The sequence below is a fragment of the Paralichthys olivaceus genome, chromosome 1 (genome assembly GCF_024713975.1).
Source record: "Paralichthys olivaceus isolate ysfri-2021 chromosome 1, ASM2471397v2, whole genome shotgun sequence".
NCBI lineage: Eukaryota > Metazoa > Chordata > Actinopteri > Pleuronectiformes > Paralichthyidae > Paralichthys > Paralichthys olivaceus.
The window spans coordinates 25,688,852-25,709,256 of NC_091093.1; the positions used below are offsets into that span (position 1 = coordinate 25,688,852).

General features: G+C 38.1%; 1 protein-coding gene across 1 annotated transcript in view; it reads right to left on the reverse strand.

Annotated features, from left to right (window-relative positions):
* The window catches only part of glceb (glucuronic acid epimerase b), a 43,257-nt gene extending 24,020 nt beyond the window's left edge, over positions 1-19,237 (reverse strand). The window contains exons 1-2 of the mRNA XM_020099526.2: positions 19,068-19,237; positions 4,410-4,509 (exon numbers count right to left, since the gene is read on the reverse strand). The gene's annotated coding sequence lies outside the window, so the exon portion shown is untranslated. The remainder of the gene's footprint in view (positions 1-4,409; positions 4,510-19,067) is intronic.
* Positions 19,238-20,405: the final 1,168 nt, after the last annotated feature.

Genomic DNA, 20,405 nt, shown 5'->3' on the forward strand with positions numbered 1-20,405 from the left:
TGCAGAGAGCGGAATGAAGGGAGGTTTTTGCTTTTTGTGTTTTTGCCCAAATAAACCCACATTTCTCTTAATATTTTTCATACCACAACAAAAACCTGTAGTTTTAAAGAAAACACATGATGAGGGTCATTATGCTGTAGATTTTACTGCTGTGCTTTGGAGGAAGTGGCAATTATGACAACAGTTATTGGGGATTTTTCAGTATTGTACTTTAAGGAAATATATATTACACTTCCCAGCTTGTCACTGACCTGTGACAGTCATCGAGTGGAAATAATGCGAAGGACTGATTATCTAATCCTTATACATAAAAATAGATCAACTCAGAACTGGCAGCTCGTTCACAACCTGTCACTTCACTGAAGTGCTATTGAGAGAAAGAAAACACACAACTGAGATGAATGCAGTTTGGGATTGGCTACAAAATGTCTCCAGTGTAGATGCAATGCTTGTATGAGGCTGATAAATCCTACATGATAATGTTGACAGTTCTACACTGTGGGTGCATGAACAAACAAACCGACAGGGTGAGCAACATCTCAGTTGTGATACCCTGAGGTCTCGGGCCGCTCTCATGTCCAATAATGAACCGCTCCTTTTTTTGCTCCTTCTACAGATCATGAAAAAGACTTAGAGACTTGGATTGTGGGGATTTGAGCTGTGATGAGCTGTAACATATGAGGGCTAGCTGGAAGCCTGGATGATTGCTTCATCAAATGGAATGTGATCCCAGTCTTAAATCTATGGGACCTAATCCTGCCTGACACAGATAACCACACTTTTTTTAAACACAGAATTATTTGGATGTCTTTATCCCCCAAAATTCCTGGTGAAAAGGCTTGACACTTGTAGCAGGTTCCTGAATACTACCTCATCAACATCTCGGCTTGAGCAGTGTATGAAATCAAATCTTTTTAAGAGCAAAACAAAACAAAAAAACCTTGTTTGCTGCACTTCAAATTGAACTAGCTGCTAATCTCTGTCTGGGTCTCTGGTGCATTTAGAACAATGTCAAACCTGCTGCAGCACTGAGCGAAGGGATGGGTGAGTAGAGTTGTTTTCATTCTCCTGATGTCCTCTGGCGTTAAAATCACAAGCAGTCATCACAGCAATAAAAGCTCGTGAGCCACCCTCAGGGAGCTATTGGAGCAGAAGCCCAGTGTATGTGTGAGGTGCAGGTGCTGCAGACTGAACTAAACTCTTGATGGTTTCACTGCTCTCCTGCACGGGTGAAATAAGGATTTTAGACTGACTATAATTTATTTGTGTGTTAGCTCCTGTGCATATGGGATGATTTGTGTGGGTTTGTGTGGGTCTGTGTATTTGTGTGTGCATATATATGTATTGCAGTGGTTCTCAGCCTGATTATGATAATGTGTAGGCATCAGGGTGAATTCAAGGCAACAGCTGACAGGGGAAAAATAATGCTGCCTAATCCCACAACAATTTTTATGTGAGTTCATATAAACATGTTAATTATTGTTATAAAACAAAATTTCAACAACAGACAGATCACAGGAATGAAACAGGTTTGTAAAAAAAACAAAAAAACAAGGTTCTGTCCAAAATATCATCTGGAAGTTGGCACTGATCTAAGGTCAGTTATTAACTGTGATTGGTTTCATAGGTTTTCCTCTAATGTCTAAAAATCTATATGTGCAGCTTCCCTTTCCATTTTTTCTTTGACTTTGTGATACAGAGCGAACAGGAATGCTGCAGGGAATATCAAGTATGTACTTCCTGAACATATGTTTTCTCTTGTAGAGGTAAAGAAATTTCAACTACAAATCTAAACCTACGTCTACAAATCACTATATAAAGGACTCCTGTTAACCCCTCGCATAGACTATAAATCCAGCTAAGCAAGATGATACTATGTAATATGTCTGATAGCGAATTATTGAGTAAACATGAGTCAGTGAGATGAGTCATAGTCAGCCAGGTTTTCCAACAGATTTAGAATCATTGCTGTTTTTGCCAGATGGTTTACTATACGTGTGCATTTAAAATGTATACGTTAAAAGGTTAGTTGTTCGTGTATTTCTTTAATACAGCACCGTGTTAACGGATTTCTATCTATAATAATAACTGAAATTATATCATAAAGATGTCAAGACTGGTCAAGTAATGGCTTGAATCTATAACTACTGCCCACTTGGTCGTGGGCAGCCAAAATAATGTGGCAATAACTCAAGGCTGCAAGAAAACAGAAGGCCAGTTTCCCTGGAAAGTCAAAGTTGCAAAGTACCCAGGACAAGTTCACCAATGCAATTTCATAAATGTTGTGCAGAAGGTGTAGTTATATGTTTGAGCCTGGTCATTGTGTCTGCAGAGTCACAGACTGCAGCTGACACCAGAGCTGCAGTGAGCACAGACAAATGCATATATTCATGGAACAGCACTGAGGATTCACTTCAAGTAGAACTGCCAATCATACTGACACTTATGTCTGCCTCACAACAAAGCAGCGTTTTTTTTTATGTAGTTTATAAAAGTGACCTAAAATTCACAAATTCTAAAGACAACATGACTGCAACTACAAACTGTTTTGAGTATAATAATAAATAATATATTCTAAAATAATTTTCAGAATATCATCTCAATCAGATTTACTATTTAGTCTGTAAACTGCAAGCAGACACACAAAACATGATTCCCTAAAGCCCACTGTGATGTCTCCATATTGTTTTGCTGTCAGCTTTTTCTATGTCATCTTCCAGCAGTCGAGGTCACTTAAAATGTAATGATCAGTTAATTAAAAATGATTTAGAAACATTTTTAATCAATTGACAAATTAATTCTTTGTTGAAGTTTAAATGTATGAACACAATGATAGTTTTGAGTGTGATCTCTGTTAAACTGTTAAATATATAACAAAAACTTTTAGACAAATAACTCCAGGCGTATAAACAACACACTGCTAAAAAAATGGCAGATGCTTATACAAAAATACACCTAAAACACCACAACAGGCCAAACTAGTAAACTTGCGTCCCTGCTCAGTGATACTAGAGCAGACTGCTTTGAATTAATGTGCCTGTGTTTTATCTCCAGTTGGAGGATTAAGCAGGTCATTACTAAAACTGAGGCCCACTCAGGGATTAAGCAAACTCTTAATCAAAGGGACGGGAGACAAGAGAAACATTTATGCATCATTTTAGAGGCAGGCCATGCTAGCTGTTTGTCTTGCAACATCATTGCTAAGAAAAAAATAATACTATATTAGGATTTACTGCACAAAGTCTACGAGTGATGCAACAAGAATCTGGTCTGTATAAAGTCTGGCTGTTTCGGAGAAGTGTTCTAGATTTCAGTTATATTGCATATGCACAGGCTGATCAACAAGCTAAGATAGACAAATAATACATTCACTTTAAAGGTAAACATTACATTTCCAAATCCGATATACTGAAGTATATGCGTGTGTTTGTATGTTGATCCTGACAGATTTAACTGGTTTCTATGTCTTTTCATATTACTGAAGTAAACATGAATCATGCAGGTGTGTCCTGTTCAGTGAATAAAACGCTGTAAGAATTTTAAACAATATTCTTCTCATCTTTTTCTTCTTGTTGGGTTAAGATTAAGCTCATAGGAAAACCAGACTTAAAACATGTTGCAATCCAGAGTCTCTGCTTTTCTTGGACTTGGACTGTGCTGCAGTGAATAGCTCCTCTTTCTTTTCTTTGTGCTTGATATCAACAAATAATTTAAAATCTGCTTAATTACATGGCTAAATCTAGACTAAATCCCAACATTAGGATTACTGAATGTAATATACGTACAAATTTGACGATAAACACAATTACTTTTTACACTGTTATCTTTATACATGTTAACCAAAAAGAAAAAAACTGCATGTTCACTTTGGTGACTTTAATTACTGTACATGGAGGTTTCAAAATAAACATTATTAAAATACAAATAACACAAAGACCATGGGACGTAATGGCCTCTCACATAATGATAATAATAATACTGTTGTATTGGAGTGTGTGTTGTGCAGACAGAAAATCACCACAGTTCTGCTGTACAAGCTAATGCAGCCAGAGTTTGTTCAGAGCCCAGTCTTTCCTTATGCAATCAAAAATTAATCAATGTTGACAAGAGGAGGAATGCAGAGCTTGGGGGACTCGTTACAGCTATGCTTAGTTATTCTATCATACAAATAAGACCAGGCCACTTTCACAGTGGATATGTAGAGGATTTAATTTGTCTATGTAATGAAGTCTAGCACAAATCTGCCTGCATAAGAGGTTAGGCTGCATATATAGAGCGTGCATGAGCACATTTTCTGCACAAAAATTACATCTAAAGAATAAGCTTTCCTCTGCTGGAGCTTGTTGTAACCGTAAAGAAACCATTGCGTTTCCCTGCTTCTTGACAGTGAGGACTTTATAGGCACTGACCTCTACTCCATTCACAAAGAAAAGGCCAACTGGCTGGACATCCTCTCAACGTCACCACCGAGTCTTGACACAGCTGGCTCTTCTGCAGCTTCCTCAGCACCTGTACATGAGAGGAGAAGGTGGATTTAAAATTTATAGGGTGTGTGACAGTCAATAAACATGCAATCCAATCTGTATTATTGCAAGACATGCTAGAGCATGTATTTGTGGGTATGTAAAAAAGCCTGACTGATATTTACTTGAGATTTTGTACTGATCTGAATTTTACATTATTTAATATCAACTCTTCAGTGATCTCTGCAGGAAAAAGTATGAAATGTAGGTGGTGTTTAAGTACCTTGAACCTAATCTGGCACAGGCACAATTTCTTGGTACTTAATAAGTGCTTATAGCTATTCAAAATCACATGGAGGGGAAGAAAGGTTAGTTTGGGTTTTCTTAGCTTGCACTGAGTGCAAGTAAGGGAAAAATACTGGACCCTGGAGCTGATCACAGGCTCAGTTCAGTCAAGTCAGATCTTCAGATGTCAGGGACTGTGACAGCCATAGTCACAGTTGTTGATCAGCTTGTAATCACACAGAAGAATTAAATTCTCCCTTCTCCGTTCATCTCAGCTTTACCGGACTCTGCTCACATGAAATCCTTCGACACGTCAAATGTTTCTAGATGCAAATTATGACTGATTGCTGCTGCACACTAAGCAGCTTTTCAATACAAACATTTTTTTGGAGCGAAACAAAGTCCACTGTAGTCATTTTTTTCATTGTGCTAATTAGAACGTTAAATCAATGCTCCATAGACGGTTGACACTGATGCACTATAAATTTAGATGAGGAAACAAATTCATATTTGTAATTGCAGCCATGATGAATTCATAGGCTTTCCGACAGCAGGGTCATTAATGTACAACCAATCTATCAGCGCAAATATGCAGAGTGACATGGATACTTTACTCCACAATTAATCTCACCAATGTATTTCTCGCCCCTTTTGAAACAGGCAATTAAATTAAAAAGGGTGCTAAATGGCCATATCAAGGAGAGAATATTGATCTTCTCATGAAATGTGCTTATTGACGAAACACTTAAATTAGATCTTGTTGAAATGAAACCATAAATGAAATGAAATCACTGTATGTTTCACTGCAGTTGAAGGTGAACAGATGAAAACGACAGTTAAAATATCACATTATAATGCAGTCAAATTAGAGAAAAGTATGATGTATGAATCAAAGCTCGTTTGTGTGTTTGTAAGCAAGACTCCATAATAAACAACTGGATGAATTTCCATGAAACTTGATGATGAGGCATGACTCAGAGAAAAAAGACAATTTTGATGCAAATCTGCTCCATACTTTTATTATTGTGAGATGGGGCGTTTTTCAACATTTTCACCAACCTCCCAGGGAATAATTTATAGATCTTGATGATAAAAATCTGACATATTTAGGAGACTGATAAATGAATGTGTTCAATAAAGTGCGGCTTGATGGAATTTAAAGGGGGCTGTTGGACCTTAGTGGAGGTATGCGCTCTACTGAGTGCCATTCTAGCTGCCACTGTAAGTAATCCCAAAATAACATCAGAAATAGCGTTGAATCACATACATGTTATTTGCTGTCTTTCTTCTTCAGGGTCTTCTCTTTCAACTACAAGCGAATGATGGATTGGCAGGATTTACCAGTAAAATATCAGCATGCTGTTGCCGAGCTGAACCAAAACTCGTTCATTAATATACATCAGCTTGTCTGCTTCAAATAAGTGACTGCATGAGAAGCAGAGACCTGCTTTCCAGCCTTTCTGTCTGTTAGCAGATTTACTGCACCCCAGCCTTGGCTAGAGAAGCAAAATTCCTAAAATGAATCTAAAATGAATAAAAGTAATTTATGTTCAAAATCTGTAACCTGAAATTCAATTTTATGTAAATATTTGAGACATAATGAAGGTCTGATGACACAAAGGGAGGATGGTGAGTGTATTTGTGTGCAGCCTGCCTTCATCCGAAAGATGGCACATGTTGTACCCAGCCTGTGTGAAAAGGAAGTTGAAATGTCAGCAGTCTTAATCAATATTCCTTGGCTACTGTATTGGTGTACTGATGCTTTTTGAGGCAGGTGTGCTGCAGGCAGATGGTGAGAAGTAGAAAATGAGAGCAAATGTCACCCTAGCTCATTCTTTCTGCAACCACTCCTGCACCATCCAGGCATCCAGTAGAAACATTGCATTCTGGGTATCCTCCCTCTGAACATCTCGATGTAACCTTTAATTGCATAAAGAAACATCTGATGGCTAACCTCCATCAACAGCTATTTGCATATGTATGGGGATAAACTAAAAAAACAATAGACAGTGTATTTCGGTCAAGATGCTCTCAGCAACCAAAGCCTGCTCAAACATAGTCAAACTACAAGACTTCCAGCCCCAAAATACTGTCCCTCGCCTACAGACTATTCATATTCAAATGCAGAATTCTTTTAACACAGATTAACTGTCCAATAACCACTGAGAAGTCAAAGCGGCTGAATTTTCATTTCTCAAGTTTAACCAGGGCAAAGTATGAGTCATAATAAAATCTCTTAAGGATGCATAATCAAGGGTAAGGAAAGCCAAGCAGCACTCTAGCTCCTCTTCAAGGTGGCTTAGCATGTAGCTCTGTAAGCTTAGCACTGCACTGACACCATTTTCATAGCCTTTACACAGTGTCCTATTCAGTCGACCTTTCTTAAGCAATGGACGAACACCATGAATATGAATCATGGACATCAACTTTATAGCACTCTCCCGTGAATACATTTTGAACATTAGGCTGAGGATAGTTCTTTTACAGCTGCTTGACTGGGAATGATATTAGGTCATTAATTATTTCAGTCGCTCCTCATTTGCAACCATTCTGACAAAGGCAGTCATCTATCAGGACTTGAACTCAGGGTAAAAAAAGAGAGAGGGGGGCCCATCTGTTGGGCATTCTATATATTTTCTCAAGGGAATCAATGGCTGGCCAAACATTGAATGATCGCACTACTGATGCCACCATGGTGCCAGCTATCACTGACCATCTGATGCCCACAGCGACATCCAAGAAGTCTGAATCTGCAGAATGAGGAGCTCAATTAATAGAGTTATGGGGGAGTTAGAGCAAACTGATTAAATCTGCTAACTTATCATACAAAAATACAACAACTATGCCTTTATCCACACACAACACACAAGCATACACACCCAAGTCAGAAAAATCACAGATCACATTCTCAGAAGACTTTTTTATGGAATTCAGGGATTTCAAGAATAAAGTCGTAAATTTAGAAATAATCCTGGATTTAATGACAAAGAAGTCACATTTCCATATCAAGGAAACTTTTTTAAGCAGGAAGAACCCGTGCATGGCAGAGTTTCACTCCATCCTAGATCATGCATACCAATCCGATTGAAGTAACTGTAACTCCAGCTCATAGCCAGCTCAATGTCAGAAGCAATGACATGGAAACTATTTTCAACAACCTTTTATTATGGACTGCACTGAAATAATATAATGCTTCTTCATTAATACTGGTCAAATCAAAGAAATTACCCTAAAAACGGTTCACAGTGCTGTGGTCTGGCAAGCGATGCAGATTCGCTGCCGTACGGCAGACTTCGAAACTGTCTCTTTCCTCATTACTGAATGAATCCCCTACACTCCACCATGAAAACATTACTTCATTATTTTTATTCATTATTCTTTATGAACCTCTCAATGTTATTATTTCACCAGAGTTTAATTAATGAGCCACAAACCTGAGGGCCCAAGCTCTTCACCAATGCTAGGCATATTCTTCCACTCCACTGGCCCCATGCCAACGTCTCCCAACTCTCAAAACATTAGGGCAATTTTCACACTGGATTTAGCGAACAAAGAGGGTTTCAGTGTGCCGGCATCACATGTCGAGAGATGTGTTGTGGCTGTCACAAGTGTTCAGGGATGCAGACGGTAAATTCTGATGTTATTTAGTGGTGCTTTGCATACATTTAAGGGCTTTGTCGCTCCTTTTGGTGCCTGTGAAGAAATGCAGCTCTGTTGAAGCGACTTACACCCATATCATGTGCAACTGTTCACTCACAGTTTGGTCTCTTGTTTCCAATAAAGAATCAAATGTTCATAAACAGACATACATCTACACTGAGGTGTTTCCCAAAGAATTACATCATACTGTTGGCAGAAGCTAACCGGCCTGCACAGCATGTGTGATTGTCATGGACCCCTCTCATGATCAAGAATGTGCCATTGTCAATGCACCTTCTTGTGATTGTAGAATAAACAGGTATAGAAGAGGTAGAGCGACCAAAGAGAGCGACCAAAGAGACTAGTTAATCGATCACAGATGGTGCCATTATCAGACAAATATTGAATAAAAGCAACAAAAAAAAGCTCAAACTAGGTCTATACCCGAGTGGTCTGCCGAGTCTACAATGGTAAACACTGCTTTATAAACTGCATCTTTCGTTAGTTATACTTAAAATAAACAAACACTCTAAGCCACTTTTTGCATTCAGTCATTAGATCATGGTAATATCAGCGTTGGAGTGACACAGTTTAAGGCTGAGGCAACAAGAACAAACAGGCTCTGGAGAGGCAGATGGAGTCGGTGCACAAATGCAGTACAAAGCAGAGAAAGTTGAAAACTGAAGCGTGTCTGAGAGCCACTCCTGCTTTGCACTCCAGCTCCACACTGAAGAAAACAGGATGAGAGGATGAAACTTGGAGTGGGAGGCAGCAAAGGCAAGCTTGCAAGAGGAAGCCAAGATGAAAGTAAATAAGAGTTTGAAAGTTTTTGGAAGCTGAGTAAATTCCCTTGGTGCCTGTCAGGCCTCTGTGGTGCTCTCTGTAATGAACTCTGCTTTCATGCTTGTCGGCAAAAGCTGGCAATGAAAAGAATATACCATTAGATTCCAGCAATAAGCCACAGAGTAAGCACACACACAACAGCAATAAAGCTGGTATGGCATTATTCATTATCTCATGAAGTAGGTTTCAAAAAAGAGCTGAATTTGTGAAGTTCCAGACACCAAAGTATCTTTCTACATAAGACTTCACCACTTTGGCTAACCTCGAGGTGACGATCATCCTGTAACATTTCTTTTAATCTTGATTTCTATAAAATGGACTGAAAATAAAAATGTAATTTAATACATTTAAATTAAATACTACATTTAATACACATATTTACTGCATAATTAATTAATTAATATATCAATCTATTTAATATACTGTATAGATTGCCAAAAAATTGATGTTTTGAACAAGTTTTAAAGAGATCAAAGTGACTTGAAATTGCTGGTTTTTGAGTTAACAATAATTATAAAATGGAGAAAGACAACAAAAATGTATATTTTAGAAACTGGAAATGTGTGACATTTCTGCTTGATGAAAAATAATTAAATCATTAATCAATGATCAAAATAGTTGCCAATTAATTTCCTGATGATCTAATCAACTAATAGTTTCAGCTCTAAAATGAAGTAGACACTTAAATAATAAAAACAAACAGAACTATTTCCTGACTTTCCCTCTTTCAAAGAAAAAACTAAATAAAGAATCAGACAAAGACTGCGTGAAAAAACACATTTTGTCTTTGACAGGACCAAACCCCAAGTACAAAAAGACAAATGACATGACAACATGTCCTATCTGCCCCTTTTCTTCTGACGAACAGCTCTGAACTTTTTAGTAGCACAGACACCTCGGTGTGGGCTCTGAAAAAGAGGAGGGCTGTGCCGCAGCTGCCTTTCACATGAAGACAAGACTTGCAGCTTCAGAACCTTGTTAGTTCTCTGAAAAGGCCACCGACTAGTTAGGAATATTAAGCAGCTCATGCTGTCGGAAATCAAAAGGTTTTTGGAAGAGAGTGGGAAGCTTCAAAATGGCTTTGATGGTATATATCGCTCAATCTCCAACAGATATGAGGGAATTGAAAAATAAAGACAGGGAAACAAAGAGCTGCAGGGAGAGGAGGGTGACAGGGGTTATTCTTCTGCTCTCAGAATTCTGCCTATGCATATATCATTATTCCTCAATCAGTGAGTCTTGCTCTTAAAATGTCAAGACTTCTGACTGAGAAGACAGAGAGAGCGAAAGAGAGACAGAAATAGAAAAAGAGGAAAGTGGGACACCAAAATGTTTCGGGTCATTGATCATAACAGGCACTCTCAAGTAAGGCAAACTCTCACATTCAGTAATGTCCAAATGCAGACCACATTTACAACATTAATAAGTTACGCGTCAGTGCTGGTCTGTGCTATCATGCCTAGCAACGCTACTTCTCTATTCTGCATTGAAAAGGAAGCTAATGTAAGAAAGAGAACACCTAATGTACTGAAATTTTGGATGATTCAGGATTCACTTTTGATTTCTAGCCTTTCCTCATAGATGGGTGCGGAAGGTTTAAGACCGTGACGATACTCATTGTAAAGAGGATGAAGGTGGGAAGCATATCAGAAATCCTTACCATGATCTCTGTATGGAAGGAATTGTTTCATTCATTTTTCTTTAGAGGAATCTATGTTCAAGTATCTAACTAAATTATTAGATCGCAAGAGGTCTTCGCGGGAATGTTTCCAGACACTACAAAATCCTCCTGAAAGTCATGAACGAGCACTGTGTATTTCTTTGTGTGACTCTTAGACAAACAAGTTGATTTAATAAAGGGCACTCCTTTTGCAGTGAGAAAATTAAGCAATCACTTTGCAAGGAGATTAGATTCAGCCTGATAACATGTCCTTCATTCACCCGCAGAAAAAATAGGTTGCTGTCCTTGAAAGAGGCTTCACAGACAAAACTTTTCAACTTGAGAAAAAGGTCAAGACTTTCAGAGTCACTTCACAGATAATGACGACAGAATGTGTTGTGTGATACTCAATAAGTAAAATCTCGTCTCCCTGAGCTAAAGAATGCAACAGCCTGTGGGCCATTCAGCAACAAGGTGGAACATGTTTGGCAAAGGAGAAAAGAGCTGTTCAGAGGGAAAGATAAAAGCCTGAGAGTAGGTAAAATGTCTCTTTCTAGTTGGTCTGGTCTCTGCTATGACTCGTCATGTCATTATCCTACTAGTTGTATGTGCTCTTGTGGTTTTGTCTGTGTTTATGTTCATCTGTGTTTTCATTTTTGCTTTAAAAAAATGAAATTAACTGGTATGGATGCCTGTGGCCCATTTACATTATGGACCCAAAGTCAAATATCAATTAATATGGACCAATAACAACTTTTTTCTCTGATGCTTAACCAAAAGTCCAAAAGTCAACTTGATTAAATCTCAAAGCACAGCTTAAAAATGTAATTGTGCTTGATCACTTTTCTTACCTATATGAATGAAACCCATCTCTTGTACAGCATGATTCAATGATGCATCCCACATAAATAAGGGCCTTCCCTTTGGTTGGACAGCCACAGTCTCTTTTACATTAGAGGGATACAATGGTTTGAAGACATGACATTGAGACAGTGCACGGTCCATCAAAATCATCACTGCTGTCAGAGCTGAGCTGAATGGTAAATGTGCTGCTCAGGCATGGGTGTGGGTATGTGGTCGTAATGGGCAGTGGATGAGCAGCAGATACATTTCTGTGCTCTGATAGCACAGCGAAGCCTATTTATTCAGCAGCACTTCTTCGATATGAGGGGAACACAGTGAATTCACCCCCTTTTCTGGAGTCAGCATTCCTGGGGCTTATTGACTTCAGCACCATTTATCATGACGAGGCAGATGTCAAAAAATGTAAAATAAAAAAAAAACGGGAATCATTAAACTCTTGTGCAGAACCAAATAATCATGTACAGCTCGTATAGTCTCCTAGTTTGACAAGTATAAGTGGAGCTGTGGCATGGTATCTGACAGAAATTGTATGAGCATGACACTTCAACTTGAAATAATTATTTTTAACACCCACTAAACTGAATGTAACTGACTTTAAAATTAACATTACAAGCATTTGACCAATTGGCTACTAACCGTATAAGAACTGAAGTTGCTGATATATTGGATTGATTTATTGTAAATCAACTAACAAATGAGGGCTCTTGTGACCCCGAGTAGTTTATCTTTATCTCAAATTGTATATCAGGTGTCCACACATGAAACTACAGAAGAGCCATGAAGAAAGCCTGAATCAAGTGCTGATGAAGCAGGTGAACTGGCTGCTGCAAAACACTGCTGGGACATCGTCCTAGCTTAGTATGTCCAGCCAATCCAATCAAGACTTAACAGGTCTCTGGGGCCAAGGTCGAGCCTCCTACCTCAAAAGAAGGAAAACTTAATTTGCAAGCCTAATCATGTGTGAATGTCACAGTGGCATAGCAAAGGAAGGTTGAGGAAGGCTCATTTTGTTCAGGGAAGATGAGAGAGCATCAGACTCTCCCAGTTTTCCAATATTGGAGAGTCAGGTTGTAAAGATGGCTATTAAAACAATTAACAAAAACATCCTTAATCCACACTGGGGAGTAAGACTGGATTGCTCTCCTGAGAGTGAATGTAAAATGGCAGTCCAGAGACATTTCACTACACAAGCTTCTTACACTGAGCCCATTAGTTATCAAGCTGGATGGAAAAGAACTCATTCACACAAAATCATTATAGTCTTAAATTAGTCTTCTGACTAACTACTTCCCTGAAAAAAGACAAAATAAATAAATCACAGCGCAGAGCTTCACTGACTTTGTATGTCTTGCTTCATGCCAATGAATGACAACCACCAACTGAGCTACACTGAGATCATGGCTGACTGCTCTAACGTCCACGTTCAGTTCAGTGATTTTGTAGCTCCTTACAAAGCAGGGGTCCATTCTACTTCTCAGTTTCTATTTTTAATGTTTGTGTGACAGATGGATCTGTCTGAATTGTAATTAAAGATGTTTGTAACTAACAATTATATCATTACTTCAAGCTTTTTGTGGAAATACTTGCTTTGACTGACTACACAATAGTGTCAAATATGTCTGACTACCATCGTTTAAGGAAATTAGTATATCTTCACATATAAGAAGTTGGAATTAAATAATGTTTAGCATTTTGCTAAAATTGGCTCAAACAATAAGAAGATTATCAAGAACTGTCAAAATTAATTGTTTTTTGCATTTGTCGTGTGTTAAATCTTTTTTAAAAATCATGGTGGAGAAAGTCTGCAGAAACTCTGGTGGCTCTCATTCTGTCATTTGCGTTCACACATTTACACAAAAAGACTGGTGAAAATAGGAATTCTACTTTGAAGTCATTAAGCATACAATGCAGGAAAAACCAATTAAATGTCAAAGCACACACTTCATTGGCACAAGCACCAACAACCAATGACAGGGTAGACAAGTACTCTGTTTAGCTGGTGCCAAGTTCTTTAACCTCACTTCCATTATGGGTGACAATTGTTTGGAAAAGAGAATGACACGAGGAGTCTGAAGTGTGTAAAAATGGAGTGAGAAGCGTTCAACCTTTTATTACAACACGGTGAGGGTGATTAACATTGGTTGCACAGAACATAAACTGACAATTCTGGCTGAGAAGAGCTGCACTATATTATTGGCTTAAGTTGGGCAGGGCAGTGAGGTTATTGGGTTCAGGTACTGATGCTGTGACAGATAGCACAGAAGGCAAAGGCACAAGCAGTCCACACATGATCATGAGACTGCCAACCAGAGCATCTCATGCCCTGTGGAGTGTTACGTTTCCTTGGAAAGCTTTTTTGGATCTACCAACTCTCAATCTGGCTACACACACACAATACAAAACCATTGTTAGACAATTTTTTTTCTGAAAGACTTGTTCAATGAAAGCTAAAAGTATGAGGAATGAGAAGATTGAAGCGTCTCTGTTCTCTGTGTGCCTTAGGGCATCTGGGGCCACTTTTCTTTTGTTGTATGGGATGGTTGGTGCTTGGAAATGGGCGGGTGGGGGGTATAGAGGAGGATGCCTGGGGGAGGGTTATGGCTCCAAAGTATGCAGACATAAGCTGTGCATGAGTTGCCTTCAAAGCACGCCATGGTTGGTTGTACTGAGAGGGTCACAGGGCCAAGGTTTAGAACAACAGAGTCCCACAGAGAGCCTGAACTCATCAGACCACCTTGACCTACTGCCAAAAGTATTTAGGCTAGAATAACTAGAAACATGTTGACTAAATGCTAACAAAAGCAGCCATTGTGAAGGGCTTGTTGGGTTGTGAACTGTTGAATATTCAGAAATTTAATTAGAAATTACAGTTTGCTGATCACCCTGAAGTTTAATGCTGACAATTATAATGGCTTTGCAATACCTATTGACAACATTAATAAGAAAATGGCTGAGTTTTTTAATATGGATGGTTGGAGCACTTTTTGTTCATTTAATACATGTAGTGTCTCATAGTGGAGCAGCGTCTTGACATCTCATGGCATCCAGACAAAAAACATGAGCAAATACAAACTTTTGGCCTTCGATTCCCTAGTTTTATGGCATTGACGAAAAGGAGCACAAGCAGCATACTCATAACTATGCAGAAGCAAACACAAAAGGATGCTGGTGCTTTCAGGAGGAACGGCGAGGTCAGTCCCATGCAACTCCTTCCAGAAAATCAATCGTCTAATCTCGAAAGACGGCATCCCATGATTGGTTGGTCCATTGTGTATTCTGCCAAGTCACAGCAAGAAATTATGATTCCGATCGTCTAATAACACACAGTTAGCATCTCAAATGATAAAATTATTGTTTTGTTTAATACCCACACAATAGAATCTAAATGTCATCTAATTGTTACCTATAATATTCCTGAATAAACCCACAAACTTCACAAAGCAGTCAAAATATTCCTCCACCTGCCCACTTACATGCACAGATGTTAGCCAGTCATCAGGGACTGCAACAATCCTGGTGAATGACTGGGGTAAATTTTGGGCTAAAGAGGTTACGGCTTTAGGAAGTGTTATGCATGCAGACCTCTTTCTATTAGCCTATTATTAGGCTCCATGGGGCACTCTGGCTTTGTCTGTGTTACAGACAAAAATCCCAGCATGAGCAGGCTCAAGCTTCTGCAGCAGTGGGCCAGACGCAAAGTGATTATCAGACATCAAACTCATTTAGGGAAGTTGAAGGAAGATAGTATAACAACTCAGCATCAGCAACTTCCTCTCAACCAACACAATATCTCTTATCTAGTCTTTGAAATGGGTGCAATGCTGACGGAAACCAACAATTACAAGGCCACAGTCTTCTTTGACTTTCACTTACTGATTTTTAAGGTTTGCTTTATAGTTTAGAATCACTCTGAACAGCTGTTCTTGTACTATGTAACTTTAGTGAGTGGGCACAATCTCAAAGTGCATAACTAACAGATAGTTGCGGTAAGTTTAAGAATAATGACCAACTGTAGATTGGTTAACAGACTTAGAAGTCATTAAAACTAGCATTTATCTCTCATATTGAGCAAGTAAACATTTAAAATATCAAGATTTCTAAACAGAGTTTGGTGTATTTGTAACAGTGACAGCTGCTCTGGTTCAGGAAGCCTGGATCTTAAGGAATAGTCACCATTCAGTTGTGTTTCAGTTCAGTGAGACACAGTCAGAGCTCCGGTTAAGAGACTGATTGGCTTTGTTTTTTCTCTACATGAAAACCCCTTAATCGCTTGGACACACTGCCCAACAGAATAAATCACCATGTGGCTGCAGGGGGTGCTGCTACTCAATAAAACGTACATAATGTTGGTTTAACAGCATTTCATTTCCGATGGATGCACCAATGTGGAGAGAGGAAGGGGAAGTAAGTTGGGAATGTTTAAGAGCCCCGTGAGAGACTAAATGAAAAACATTCTTATAATAGGGTGTGGTTTGTCCAGACAATGACAGTGTGGACTCTCAAGGACAGCTGGACAATGAGACTCTGCTGCTGCAATTGTTGCCAAGATTATGTAGGTTTTAATATTAGTGCCACACAGTGACCAGTGTTTTATAAAAAGCTACGGGCATACAAATGTCACGCTCACATTAAAATGTGTAATCAGGCCTTGACATAGAGTAGATCTTTCTCCTGTGGATTCTTGTTCAGACAAACAGGTTTAGACTTGGCAAAAAGCAAGGAATTATATTTTTTATAGACTACTGCATAATTCAGAGAGTGGGCAGATGAAAGTCAACTAGCAATGGTCTTTAAGGGTCATAATTACTACGGTGTACAAAGCAAAGGCCTGGACATGCTACAAGTCACATTACTGGTTTCAACTTTGCTTTCATTCTCCAGAACAAATACCACAGAAAAAGAGTCCAACCTAACACACAGTTAGCATTTGACAGCTCACTGTCCCACTCATTTGAAATAAGATGAGAGAACTTCATCCACAAGGACACTTCATGCAGTGTGGTGAAATGTGCTGATTAAGGGCACTCATCAGGGAGGAAACTGAAATGGCTTTGGAAGGACATGCATCAACAATAAATCAAAGCTCGGAGACATAAAACCGCACTCTGCCAAACTCTGCAGGTAGACCCTATGTTTTTAATATTTACTGGAGTTTACAAACTGAATGAGGGGATATTGGTTTCAGACTAGAATTGTGGCATGTTTTATACCACTCAATCATTAGGATTGAGTAAAACTGTGCAATAGACTCTGCAGAGAAGCTGTGAAAAAACAGCAACATGCCAAGAGACCAGAGCGGCATCTTTGTGATTTTACCTATGACCGTGTCAGAATGTCGGCCTAACATGTATGTAAATACAGGGAAATAGCATCCACAAAAATCTTTTCGACTTCTTTATCTCTTTATGTGATGTGTGTCTTAATACACAAACATAAAATGGTATCAAACTGGCAGTGATTTAATAATACTGCAACGTATATGGAATAGAACTGTAGCGTGAAGGACAACATCAAGGCTGCACTGTTCTTTCTGTTGTAGGTATAACTTTTGATGAGGTACATTTTGCACCACAGCAGGAAATGGCCTTAAAACATCTAAGAGGGGTGGGTAGAGCTGTTGATTGATACCAATGACTAAAGGATTACTTTGCCAGGTGTGAAGATTTATGTGTTTCAAAGCTCTTTATTCCTCATCGCCGGCAACATCCGGGGCTGGAGACAGAATGTTTTCAGGATGTCCGTCTGTCTGTATGTACGTACCATTCTCTTCAACATATCTCATGAACGTCTCGAGTCGAAGGTAGATTTTTTTTAAATGTAGAATGTCCCATGTATTTAATATAAGAATCAAATACAGGATGTATTTTGTTAAATCTTATTACAATATGTAAACGCTGAAATCTTCGGTTTATTTGTCATTTGAGTTTGCAAAGAGATGTATATGCGACAATATATAATATTAAAATATGCAGAAATTAAAACATTTGATAAGAATCGTTAAAACTTGGTTGTTAAAGAACTGTGAATAAGATACTGGATATTTTTAAGAGGAAATGTTTCATGTTACCAAAACAGATCTGGGATCAGACTGTAACTAACTGGTGTGGACAGACACAACAAGATGTGTAGTCAAGTGTGTTACTTACAACTAAAAGGTAAAGTTTGTGTCATTGCATCTGTTATTACTTTACTCCTGGAAGTACAATTTGACATAAGTGGTCTTTTCCCTTCAGTCTGTAATAACAACACAGCTGCAGAAATGTGTGCAGCTTGTGGGTGGAGATATCGTGTGAGGGGGGGCTAAAGAAACCATTGAGTAGGATGAAGTTATTGCAGATTAAAGAGACATTAAGGAGTCATACTAAAGTGACAAGGAGTACTCTTGCAATTAGAAGGACAATAGTGGTCAAAACTTTTAAGCGCTTTTAATGTTTAGATTATTCTACATCAGGGAGGCATGTGACTGTCACCATCTTCAGCTGCAAGAACAAGGAGTCCAGCAACAGATGGTGGAGCCTCACCAAAGCTGTGATCTCAACACCGTGGAACAATTCTGGGATTACACGAAGAGGCAGAGGACACGAAAGCAGATTTAAGACTCAGGACAGAACCGTGGAAAGGATCTATGTGGTCACCACAAACACTGATTGAACATTGATATTAAACTTTTTCATTTTACTGCACTTTGACAATGAAAAACACTTAAAAGCACACTCTGTTTACTTTGGGTGTTTTTAACTTCTGCCCAGCACTGCAGCGATTCTGTTGCAATGGATAAAAGCGTGTTAAGTGGAAAAGATCAGCTAACTGACGCTAAAAACAAACATATTAAAAACAAAGAGCAGTGGCTCAAGTTTAGTTTGTCAGTTTTCTAACCTGCTTCATTCAGACACAACACGTCTGTCATGGCTTCCTCACGCAGCCACCTCATCACAACCTCAGGACAATACGGGGGAGAAAACGTTATTTACGTGGCGACACAGACAGACAGCTAGCTAGGGAGCCAGCCAGCCAGCAGCTACTTTATACTAAGCAGTTAGCATAGAAGCTAACAGAGGTGTGTGCATTTCCCAGACAGTCAACAGAGAGATGGGAAGTTGCAGCGCTCTCCCTCCGCTTCTGGTCGCACGAGCCGACGAGCTGAAGGTTGAATCGGACACTTATCGGCGGGGACGAGCGGTGACAGAGGAGGGGACGGGAGCGGGCTGCGGTTTGAACGTTTGTCCGCTGATGTAAAAGTGAAGTGTGGGGAAACATCAGCTAGCTCTGCGGACACAGGGTCTGGACCAGAGGAGACGTTGTAGCGGGCTTACCTGGAGGGCTGAACCCGTCCTGAGGAGTTAGTTCTTCCGCAGTGGGTGGTTCGGTTCGGTGGGTGAGTTTGAAACAGTCCAGCTTCAGCTCTGGATCTCGGCTCTGGTCGTCGGCTCCTCCACGGAAGCTCCGCCGCTTCCTGCTCAGTCACAACTGAGACTGAGCGAAGCCTCAGGTCCGCTTCTCACTGCGAGGAGCCGCAGCCTCGCGAGATGTGGCGACAGCTGCGAGACTTCTGTTAACCAATCACAGGAGCCGGCTGGAGCTCTCAGGAGAGGGTTATAAAATAAAATAAAATAAAATAAAATAAAATAAAATAAAATAAAATAAAATAAAATAAAATAAAGTAAAATAAAATAAAATAAAATAAAATAAAATAAAGTAAAATAAAATAAAATGAGATAAAATAAAATAAAATAAAATAAAATAAAATAAAGTAAAATAAAATAAAATGAGATAAAATAAAATAAAGTAAAATAAAATAAAATAAAATAAAATAAAATAAAATAAAATAAAATAAATAAATAAAGTAAAATACAATAAAATAAAATAAAATTAAGTAAAGTAAAATAAAATAAAATTAAATTAAATAAAATTAAATAAAATTAAAAATAAATAAATAAATAAAAATAAAGTAAAATACAATAAAATGAGATAAAATTATATGAAATAAAATAAAATAAAATAAAATAATAGAAAATAAAGTAAAATAAAATGAAAATAAAGTAATAATAATAATATAAAATCAAGTAAAATACAATAAAATGAGATAAAATTATATGAAATAAAATGAAATGAAGTAAAATAAAATAAAATAAAATAAAATAAAATAAAATAAAATAAAATAAAATAAAATAAAATAAAATAAAATAAAAATAAAGTAATAATAATAATATAAAATAAAATACAATAAAATTAGATACAATTAGATGAAATAAAATAAAATAAAATGAAGTAAAATAAAATAATATAAAAATAAAATAAAATACAATAAAATGAAATAAAAATAAAATATTCCATGAAGACCGATCAGTCAATATCTGACAGAAGACTTTCTAGTCTGTGTTTATTGGTGGAACATGTAGTTAAAGATACCAACAGACTGTAACATAAATCACTCTTATAAATCACCCATTGACGTACAGAGATTAATGTTAAGTGATACATTCATTTCATGACATCTGAAAATGAATGAACAGTCGAAAGGCAATATTTAATTACTTTATAAAGAAAATGCACTTGCACCACAGGAGGCTTCACATATCTTGCCCAGCATTACTCACTGTATAATGTATTATTCCCCTTGTTCAGGCCAAGCCTGGCTCATTATATCTCCA